This window comes from Frieseomelitta varia, unplaced genomic scaffold (assembly GCF_011392965.1).
Source record: "Frieseomelitta varia isolate USP_RPSP 00005682 unplaced genomic scaffold, Fvar_1.2 scaffold_146, whole genome shotgun sequence".
Lineage (NCBI taxonomy): Eukaryota > Metazoa > Arthropoda > Insecta > Hymenoptera > Apidae > Frieseomelitta > Frieseomelitta varia.
Window position 1 is genome coordinate 1,079,221 of NW_025109150.1, and position 12,200 is coordinate 1,091,420.

At 37.0% G+C, this 12,200-nt stretch overlaps 1 long non-coding RNA gene across 1 annotated transcript in view; it reads left to right on the forward strand.

Moving 5' to 3' along the window:
* LOC122533398 overlaps window positions 1-8,916 on the forward strand; it is a 17,041-nt gene extending 8,125 nt beyond the window's left edge. Inside the window, exon 3 of the long non-coding RNA XR_006307705.1 lies at window positions 8,904-8,916. This is a non-coding gene — a long non-coding RNA (uncharacterized LOC122533398). The remainder of the gene's footprint in view (window positions 1-8,903) is intronic.
* The last annotated feature ends 3,284 nt before the right edge of the window (window positions 8,917-12,200 follow it).

Below are 12,200 nucleotides of genomic sequence, written 5' to 3' on the forward strand. Positions count from 1 at the left end.
AATTTTAAAAAAAAAAAAAAAAAAAAAAAACGGTAACATACAATACCAGAGCTGATACCAATACCAGCTATCCCAAAATGCACGGTGCAATACAATTCAGAAAATAAAAAAATCAGCAAAAGAGAAAAATTTATTCTGGATGAAAACTGAAAGAGAATATTGATTTTTCTTTAAGTGAACAAACAGAAAACTCCAGCAACAAATTTGCGTTATTTTATGTATTTATATTTCTACCTATGTCCTCCAACATAATAAAAAAAGATGTTGGTGCAAATAAGACACTTTGTGTGGAAGTTTAAAATTACAAGATTATCTGATCGGTTACAATTTGCATTTTGTGCGTTTGTTTGGTATGTAATTACTCAGACTTCTTACACCAACGATTTTTCTAAATTTTTCTCATCTTGTCTTCTTTATTCTTTTACCGCCCCTATTTTTATTATATACGCTCTTACACTTGAGGCTACTATCGTTTCTTGAATCGTTCCAACGCCCACCAAGGGGACGATATAGTATATCACGAGACGAATATTACAAACATACAGCGATAAGTTACACAACACTGCAACGTGTAACACCAAACATTAAACAATACAGGCATCTCGTAATTAGAATTCTACATTACGTGATAATTCTCAGAATAAAATGTTAAACCACGTTATGTAACGTTATTAAACGTTCTACATTTCTGTCAGTAAATCGATGGACGGAGCTCTGTATCTCGTATAAACGAGCTGTTACTGCGTTACTGCTTGAAAAACGACTGCTGTTCGTAATAAAATTTCATTATCTACGGAATGAATCTATTAGCATGAAAGACATCCGCGTGTCCAATAATCCGAGATTAATGACAACGCGATAATTTCCGTGTTGCACCCGATAAATCAAACACCGCATAATTTCTGCAGCATCAGTCGGAATCCACTTGTGAAAATGCGATAAAGGTTTTTACGTTTTTTCCTTCTTTTTTTTTTTTTTTTTTCTACCCAATACTCATCGATACCAGTATAAATCGGTTTGTACGGATACCGTATGAAATACTTCATCATCCACTAATGTAGAATAAAAATCCACTGGCGTTACGCCAGTGGATTAATGTCATAAAATCCCGGTTGATTCCGCGTGACAGAGAGAAATTAAATTACTGCTGGTTTCGTATGTGTATTTTTTTTTCCCCTCCCCTTTTTTGTTCTCCTGTCGTACGCACGCGTAAAACTTGTACACTGTATTTTCTATAATCTACAATCAGACAGAGACAGATCTATTTAATTTATATTTCGTTTCTTTCCTTTCTTTCCTTTTCCTCTTCTGTTGCGAAAAATTACTCTCTCTGTGTGTCGATTTTACCTACCGCTATCTAGAAGATATAGAAGAATTTTATTTCGCAGGAATTTCACGTGAATGTCGAATTTTAACTCTTAATGTCAATTTCATTCGCGGGGTTATTAATTGTAAGGAGTTTCACGGGAAATATTGTAGCGTTGCAGTTAAAAATGTCACCTATAGCTTTCAGATATTAATATTTATTAGTACAAATATTCTTTACTCTTCATTCGAGCTACTCGAAAGATCTGAATTATTAATTCTCGATCTAGCCTGTCGTTCTTTAAAAAAAAAAAAAACCTGACAAATTTTATTCGTCGTTCTTCAGCGATCGTTCATAAAAAAAAAAAGAAAAAATACGCTTTATTAAGTGTGTAAACCGAAAGGACGAAAACCCGAAGGCCACGTAACTAACCGGACGACGACAGAGGGAGGAAGATTGCGACCTCTTTAAGACGTAAAGTGAAATGTCAGCCGCAACGTCAATTGCAAACCTGGTTTTTTCGCGGTTGTTCCGCCATTGTTTTTGATAGGGCCGCGCAACTGCACGTACGTGCATGGAATTACAAAGCGTCCCTAATTTCAGTCTCAAAGACTGAAATCAGGACTCTTGTGTTTTAACCGTAAAATGAGAGACGCGAGAGGGAACGGCTCGATGGGATTACGCTCTCCTGTGTTATCTTTCTGATGTTCCCCTACTACCGGGGATTCGTTCGTTTCCGGAGCAATCGGGGCAAGTGAGACTCCATTATTTCTTTTTCTTTCACGGATACCTTCGATTCTTTCCGTACAGTCGGAACGCCTTGGTCACGAGAGAGAAATTCTGAGGGGAACGAGAAATCGACGACTTTGATGGTAATGCATTATTCTATCGCCGTTTCACAGAACTTAATAAATCACATCGAATCTCTCCCACTCCCGCCTCCTCTCGCACGTTTGAAAATGGCGCTGGAAATTGTTTTCGATTGTGTTTTAACGCGGCAGGTTAATTTGACGTTTTATCGATAGAAAGGAAAAAAAGAATCGTATTGCAAAATAAAGTGGATAAATCCCGAATGCCGTTTCCCGGTTCTGGTTGAATCGTGGAGAAAAAAAAAAAAAAAAAAAAAATCAACAGATGCACGTGAAATAGTTACGGCAAATTGAGGTATACTCGAAATACGTTTTGCTAAAAAATTTAGCTCGCTCGTGCGCCAGAATCAAGTGGATCGCGCGGTGTAAACAGAATATATTATTAGAACCATCGCGCCAAGATCACACGGATTTTCAAATGCAAAAAACCTCGAAATATAGTGAACGGGCGAGCGCGCCACCACTCATTTCAGATTCTACTATGTTAATGTTACATGCATGATCCACCGGAGGCACTGTGTTTTTCTCCTTTTTCTTTTTTTTTTTTTTTGTTGTTGTCGTTGTTGCGTTAAAATTTAGAATCAAATTCTGTTTTGACACCGATCGTGTCAAAGTTTTATGATTTCCAAACAAATTATTCGTATTTCCGTTGAAGCATCCTGCACACACGCCGGATATTTCATCAAATTTGCGAGATATGCTCGGTTCCGCTTTCTGGATTTATTTATATCATGCGCGTCAACAAATTTCGAGCGAGCAGTGGATTACCATCGCGCGTAGCGAAACTCGTAACTTGAACGTAAGGATGCGCAAAAAAGACATTGACCAACGTTTTCTTTTTTCTTTTTTTTTTTACTTGAGAAAAATTAATAGAAATGAAAATAAGTGTCGTACAGTTAAAGAGGAGATTAAATTGGAAAAGGCGATTGTTTGACTCGAAAGAGTTGAAAGACAAATAACTTTTCATTTTATCAATTTGAAACGTTTCTAATTTTTTGCTTAACGAAACGAAGATCAGTTATTAACTATTTCAGTCGCGAACATCTCGATGTTGTCTTAATCTTCTAAGGACGGGGTATTTAAATCCTCCTTCGCTAATGGATGGATTTAAATCGCCAGGCGAAGTTTAATTTTACATGTTTTTATATAAATTATTGTAGTTCCTAATTAATCAAATTCTAAAGTTAATCAAATTAAATAAAGACTTAAGCTACTCAAAACAAGAAGAGAGAGACTGTCGATATATCGTACTTAGAAGGTAGAAGATTAATCGCGAATTTCAGTAATTTGCCTCTCGTCGAACAATTCGAAGTGAAAAATTTAATATTTCTATGTTTTCACCAGGTAAATGATAGCAGATTAGATTCATTTTTGCAAATGAAAAGCTGGCTGAGTACTGAGAATTTTCAGCGAAAATGTTTTTGAACCTGATCGTTAGTGAAGTGCATTTGAGCATCATTATCTCTGCTAACGTTTCCCAGATAATAAACATTCGGATGAAACTCTAATTTTTTTTATTCGAATTATCACAGATAGTTGTACAACTCTTGCTCCAGACGAATTAACGGCTGTTAAAATCATGCGAAATTTATGCGTATACACTCCTCTTTTGTAGTTTTGCTTCTCCTCAATTTCGTAATTCATTGAAAAGTTATCGAAATTTCATTCATTACACCAGAATCATATATAAATTAATCGATTGATCTCTTACTGTTCAAAACTTGGATTTTTCAATGATAAAATTATAACAATATATTATTATACGTACGTTTAAATTAAAACCGCGATAGGAATATCACAATATTACAATTCTCTGCTTTCATGTTTAATCATAGTAAGAGCAACGTGACAAATTAAGTACTGGAAATATTGCAGATGAAAGTCATTTGGAATCGTGAAACTCCGAACCTCGGTAATCTATTCGAGATTCTACGGCACATGAAACGATATTACGGGGGAAAATTAAAGAAGAAACCGTAACGAAAGAAACGAAACCACCCACACGTTAATTAAAAGTGACTTCGAATTTTCGAGAAGTAGCATTCGCGCGAAAAAGTGTAGCTCCGTAAAAGTTTTCTCAAACTGAGTACACGCCACGACCAGGATCCACCGGGGCGAACAATTTACCCAGGGCTTTCAAACAAGTTCAATTCTTTTCCATCCAGTCGTCTTTCCCCCGGTTAATTCCTGATACCTTTGCCTCGTTCCATATTTCGAATCTTTCAGAGTCAGGTTGCTGTAATTCCTACGGTTCGTTCGCCTAGGCGAGAAGTAGTTTCCTTTTATTTTTTTCAGTTCTTTTTTTTTTTTTCGCTCGTACAATTCGGCAAATAAAAAAGCAGAAAAACATTCTTGCCAACTGTTTCGTCCGGAAGCACGACGTACACGCCCTGTGGATGTTGTTAGTTTTATGTTGCATGTGTGAGGATGCGTGAGAGTCGAGCGAAGGCATAAGTATTGGTGAGACAATTGCGAGTGTGTTGCGTGATGCGTTTTTGTTCAGAAGCGAGCAAAGGAGTATTCATCTCGAGTCTGCGATGAGAAGTGATATTGATCGGGGAGAAAGTGAATTCATAAGTGATAGTTATTATATACGTTATTTAATTTAATAATATATATATTAATATTGTTATTTAATAATATATGTATTAAACATATTAATTAACAGTGTGTTTTTTTATTTAATTCACTCACACGCCTCTCCAAAAGTATTAGGACACCTAGCTTATTTGGTGTGAATTGTAATTTTTTCGCTATGAAAAAAAAAACCATTACCAAGACCACTCAACAAAGTAAAAAGACTACGGTGGGCTAAGAGATATCAAAATTGGTCAGTTGAAGAGTGGAAAAATGTTTTATGGATCGACAAATCTAAATCTGAAGTGTTCGATTGCAAGCGACGTGAAGAAAAAATGATTTCCGACCGTATCGTACCCACAATTAAACACGGAGGCTGGACAATAATGGTCTGCGGTTGTACTGGAGCAAATAGTGTTGGTGATTTAATAAAAATCGAAGTGATTCTGAAAAAAGAACATTTGCCGATTTTATGTGATCGTGCCATACCATTTGGGAGGCGACTGATAGGCCAAAATTTTATTTTCATTCATGACAACGATCCCGAGCACACTGCAAGAGTTTGCAAAGACTATTTACAACATTTAGGATTAGAGCGACGAATCAAAAATAATGCACTGGCCTCCTGAATCCCCCAATCTGAACCCAACAGAGAAGATTTGGGATGAATTAGATTGGAAAATCCGTAAAGTGTGTTCCAAAGTCCCAAAATGACTTATGGAACAAACTACGAAGTGCATGGAACGAAACAGTATCACAAATAGATAGAAAAGCTAATAAAAATGTCGAAATTAATCGAGCAAATAATTAAAAAACGCGGTGGATATATCGACGAAAAGAAAATTTAACTTTCTCGTGCAATATTAACTATAATGTAAACTATATATTAATTATTACTATAATGTAAACTATATATACCTCTCCCAGCTTGATACAACTAACTTTGAAATAAATTTACGAAAATTACAACAATATCCTAATGGTTTTTCAAATTTATTTCATTTTCTATATAAGTGTCTTAATACTTTTGAAGGGATGTGCAGACACGCACACAGAGAAAGAGAGAATTATATCAACTTCTCATTCGTGGCATCGATCTGGCCGCAATCTAAAACAGCAATCAACGCGTGGCGAACCGTGCCGTTGGACAAATCCTGGCAAGTTATGAACGCAAATTCTTCGCATGCCGTGCGAACCCATGCTATCGCAGCCCTACGCCTACGTTTCGGAGTTTCGGAGCACGGTCACGAGACGCAGCGACGCAACAATCCAACCCCGGTGTTACGACCCCGTAGCGGATAAATACTCGTGGCTCGCACGGCACGAGGAGGCTGGGCTCCGGGTAGAATTATTAACGACCTAACACTCGGCACATCTCCTGGCGTTAATGCACGGGGCACCGGGATCGTTGTGCTCCTCTCTCTCTCTCTTTACGCAGTGGAGAACACTCTGCTAGTTTCCGCGCCTCGTCGTCGTTTCGACGAATTTTCGCTACGCCGCCGGCGAGAAAAAGCGTAACCGGGTAATTCTGCGAATTATTTCCAGCAGAGAGCACGCGAAACGTCCGACGACACGATGAGAGGAGGAGACGACACAGAGTCCATTGTTGCTGCCGCGGGACCTCGTTGCGCCGGTATCTTCTTGCGTCTCGTCTCGACAAAGAAATAAGAAATATTAACGGCATCAGACAGGCCTGCGCGTGACATTAGCGAATGACTGCTCCTTTCGAGCCGGGCGATTGCCAGTCGAGCCACGATCTCGTCTTATCTAACCGCGTTGCTGGGACAATGCCGCCGAAAGGCGGGAAACACGCCGGCCCGGGCGAGAAAGTATTTTGAAAGAAGGTTCTTGGGACTGATGCGTTTCGCTGAATTTTCAATCGCATTTCGAGGAGCTAGTCGACCGATGATAGGACGAACGATCGCGACTATGGGGGTGGTTAATCCTCGAATGACATATAGAGCGGATAATTCGCATATTAGATGTTGCTTTCAACGATCCAAACTTTTTTTTGGTTGACCTGTCTTTTGTCTTTTCACAGTAACTGAGGCTTATCACAAGGAATTAAATTGTTGCCTTTAACGTTGCAATTTGTTTTCTTAATATATCGAGACCGATAACGTCGAGTCTTTTTTAACGCTAGTATCATCGATGATTGGAGAGACATCAGAGTGAAAAAATAGAAAGGCTTTATGGTAACGATAACTTGCACAAGCTCCTATTTATATATCTTATGGTAATGATAATTGATACAAGATTTCATTTATATAAAATGCACTGTTTCACATGTACAAGATTTCTAACAAGAATTATATATTGGTCACTTCGATACCACTTTGGTCGTTCTAGTCAAAACAAACCAAACAAGCAACGAATCGCGTTTTGACGATCAATGAGATTCAATTCTTGAATAATCACCGAGAAAATCATTAATATCAACTATAGGATGAAATTTCTGAAGCATCGTATAATGATTGGTTTTAACAAACGTATAAATGATTATGGTACAAGTTGTAGTTCGAGACTCGAAAAGGTATTTCTCAAGAGAACTGAGAATCTGATTTTGAACAAAATTAAATGTTGTATTTTAATTAAAGAAACGACGAAATTCAAAAATACACTTTGTATTTCATCAGTATGCATTTGTTCACAACGATAGCGGAGACAAAATTCGTAACGAGAGATACTTATAAAACACAGCACAAAGAAAGCAATGTAATTCCTTTTCATGGAAATCAATTAGAGTAAGATTAAACAAAATTTTCATAATTGATGAGACACTGCGTCTGCAATATTTTTATAATTTAAAAATTATTTTCTTTGTTTAGCAAAAGAGCAATATATATATATATATATAATATAAAATATATAATATATATAATATAATATAATATAATATAATATAATATATATAAAATAAAATTGTATAATGATTTCGTACATTTCACGACATTTTTCCATAACAAAAATCGTGTTTAAATACACTTTTCTTACATCAACACAAATTTAATTGCCTAGTAGGTTCACTCTAAACGGAAAAATGTTGAACAATAACGTATTAATTATTATTTCACGCACTCGCAATTGCTAGCGAAGATGTGACCCTTCAGTCGAGGGTTAATCGCGCAAGAGTGACCTCGGTGTAGCGTGAAAGCGTGTTCTGCAGTGAAAATGAAACGCGTTGTTGGTCGGTGGTCCTCGTGCTCCGGGATCGGTGAATTTTTTTCACCGGCGGATTCGACCCCGTCAACCCAGTTTCTAAAACAGTGGGCGAATAATAATTCGCCGGATCTTGCCTAGAAGCGGAAAATAATCTCGACGCGGAACAAACTCCGGTGACCATTGCGGGAAATTGCATTGAGAGGAATTATGCGGCCGTAATACGGGGAAGAGCAGCGTGGCCTGTGGCCAGTGAGGAGGAGAGACCGGACCAGATAATAATAAAGGAATGGAGGGAAAAAACCCACCACGTTGAAATGATTTCTTTCGTTTCGGTTGAAACGCGACGTCGTCGATCCGCCTTCGCGCACAGATGGCCCTTGTAGCGTTGCATAAAAGGATTACATTTAATCTGAACGCGCCGAACGATTACAGATGTACGTGGGTTTATTTGATAAGCCGGATTACGGTCAGCATAAGGACCAGGATCGAGTATCCTCTCTGTACATTCGCGCGCGCTCACCCGGCAACTTTCTACCGCGAGATCGAACAATCGATCTTCTTCCGACCGTTTGTTCGCGATTTTACTGACAGATGAAAAATTCCCCCCTTTCTCTCTCGCTATTTCTCGACGAAGATTCCTTTTCATTACTCTGTGCTGTATAATTATAATTGTCTTTTTTTTTTTAGAGATAATGGAATGTATGATTGTAATTCTTTTTGGAGATGGTGAAATTGTCGTCGAAATGATGATTAACGAAGAAAGTTTCATCAGTGTCGTAAGTAGAAAAAAAAAAAAAAAAAAGAGAAGAGAATAAAACTCGAGAATATGAGCGCAAGAATCAACAATATTATAATAGTATTATATTTATATTATAATATTATACTGTTAATACAGTATTAATGTGATACTATTAATATATATAATATTATATATAATATTAATAGTATTACATTAATATTATAATATTAATATAATACTATATTAATAGTAATATTAATATAGTATATATAATATTAATATAATGCTACATATTTATTAAAATTACAATAGTAGTTTGTCGCGAATATAATAATATAATACTATTATAATATTAATATAATACTATATTAATAGTATTATATTAATATTATAATATTAATATAATGCTACATATTTATTAAAACTACAATAATAGTTCGTCGCGAATATAATAACATAATACTATAATACTATTATAATATTAATATAATACTCTATTAATAGTTAATATGATAATATATTAATAGTTAGTATAATAATATATTAATAGTATTATATTAATATTAAAATAATAATATAATGCTAATTTATTGAAAATACAACGGTAGTTCGTCGCGAATATAATAATACAATACTATAATATTATTATAATATTAATATAATACTATATTAATAGTTATATAATAATATATTAATAGTATTATATTAATATTATAATATTACAATAGTGTTACAGTATTCGCGACGAGCTACTATTGTATTTTCTGTTGGTGCACTACAGCTTTCCACAATATCCGTCTGTCTCGCGGAAATCAGACCACCACACACAATCAGACACCACCATACTTATCGCCTTTGCTTGGTAAAAAGATAAGGAGGGCAGGGTATATTTACGAGAGGCAGGTTCGCGATACCCGTGACCGAGCAGTAATTCATAAATATCGCGGCTAGTGTTCGCGCGGTGTTCTCGGCGGACTTGAGAAACGAGCTTTCCTAAATGCTATCCGATGTTTCACGTTTCTTCTATTCCACCCTCCTTCGTCACCATTACGCCCCTTCGTATCTCTGTCGAACCCGTCGGCCACGACGGTGTTAACTCGGCAGGGGGGGGGGGGGTGAGGAACCAGCTGTTTCTCTCTGCCTCGAAGGAGTTACGAGAGCCGAGGGAGAGAGATGGAGAGTCTCGTCGAGTTATCCGACAGAAAGAGAGAAGCTGCGTTGAACAAGGGCGACACAAGTCGAGGCAACCCCGCGCGCATTCCCGGATTCCCCGTGCGCTTTTCATTCTTATCCGAAACTGACAAGACGAATGGCAGACCGTTTCACGGATTACACCGAGGCCGAGATCTCGGAATCCTCCGCCGAGAGGAGAGGGCCGCGCCGCCCTCTTTTCAACTCGAAACGCGAAACGACTCGCTTCTGGAAAAGCGCTGAGCGCGACTCCGAGGATAGACGTGTAACTTGCGGTCAGAGGGAAAATGGTATTTGATTCCGGCTGGAGCATTTATCACGGGAGATTTATGTTCCCGGCTGATGACCGCTGATGGTTATAAATTAATTACGATAGTTTTACGGGCAGATCGCGTGCAGGCTCGATGCACGAGGGCGGCCCGCGCTTCTCGTTACCCTAGTCTCAAAAATTCCGCTCGCCAATTTCCACAGACGGAACATAAATTTTCGCAAACAACCCTTGGCCGGTTTACGATCCGGCGACACTCGCGTAGCTCTCACGTTGGCTAGTGAACGGCTCTTCGAATTTTTTTTGCCGACGTGCAAACGTGCAAACCTGCCGAAATTTGGAATTTCCGAATTCCGCGGCGTCGAACGCTTTTTCAAGGTAATTCAACGAGTGATTCGCGAAATTGTTTCATCAGCTCTACGCGCATGAATTTGAAATTTTCATCTTGCTTTATCGTTTAATTATCTCCCGGCGAAATATTACGCTTTAATATTGGAAAGTATCTTTGGAAATTACTTTTTTTTAATTTTAATGACATGGTTTGTATAAATATCTTTTCAGGATATTGAAAATCTCTTCAAAATCTTTTCGAAATCCCACAATGTCAAAGTCAAAATATTCCACGTATAATTCCAATTTAAATAAATAAATTGATACAATCGTGTCTATTGCATGTTCAAAGAGAAATCAATATTAATTTTGACAGAAATATCCGTATCTTGTCAACAATTGCAAAAAGATCTGAATATGGTGGCGCTACTATTAAATATATATATAAATAAGATATTTACTATCAAACAGAAGATAATGGAAGATTACAGTATATCTATTCAGTAAGATGTTAATTTAACGTTCGACGAAAGATCGAATTACACAAATTACACAAGTGTCGGGTAAGCATCGTAACGAAGATTTTATCCATAAAATTGAGCCGATATTTTCGATGTTTTTCTCTCTGCAAATGCAATCGTTGGATCGTTTCTAGATACATAATGTACGTCATATTACATTATGCCACAGTATAACATCAATTCTTCGGGGCTATTTCAAGATAACCGGGGTTTCTTTTTCGAATATCAGTTAAATCGCGTGGACGTAATTCTTCTTGTCAACAATATCACATTTTCATTCGGGCATATATTTTCGCAGGGAAATGGTCCATGGATCTTCTTTCCAGATTAAAATATTGCTTTCACTTTCGCATTTATCTTCCCTTTCACCTTATAGTTCGTATTTCAATCTTTCAGCTATATTCATTGAATAGCGGCGAGATGTCAGCTTTCACTTCGTAAATATTACTCGCATTTTAGATATTATTTTTACAGTGTTTACTTTTGTAAAAAATTAAAAAACAAAAATCTCTTTCCTCGTACGACAAATATATAAACTCATTCGTGCTCAGATAGTTTTAACACACGAAAGAATGCACCGCGTGTAAATACTATGTTATTACATGCAGATTTGTATTTTAGAGTTTCACAATGATCGTGAAGACAAAGAAAAAGAGTTTTCAACCTCTCGAGTCATCTCTCGTAATATTAACAAAGTTTGAAATTTTATTTTCCTAATATTACCTGCGAAACGAAAAGTTCCTTGCGAAATTAGTTTTTGATACAGTTTCGTCAATACGTCCAGCGAATTCAATCTGAGTTTCACGACGATTCACAATTTATTACGCGACTAAGGAGATAAATCCTAGTCAGCGTGATTTACACTCGATCGTGATAAGTAATAAATAACAGAATTATACAACACGATGTAACATGGAATTTAATACTATTATTCCTTGCGAAACAATAATAAATTATAGAATTATAGAACAATAATAAATTATAGAATTTCACGTGGAATTTAATTTCGCAGAAATGCCATTATTTCCTCTGGAATAATAAATAACCGAATTACCTAAATAATTATTCGTAGCTCACTGCACGAACGAAGGACAGTTATTGTTGTCGACATTGTCACGCGCGCGGCGTTTCGTCGAAAACGAAAGTCGTCAAAAAATTCGTCCGCGACGATCGCGTGGACTCGTCGTTAAATGCAAATTTCGGATTAATCGAGCCTCTGTACAATTTCGGGAGGACG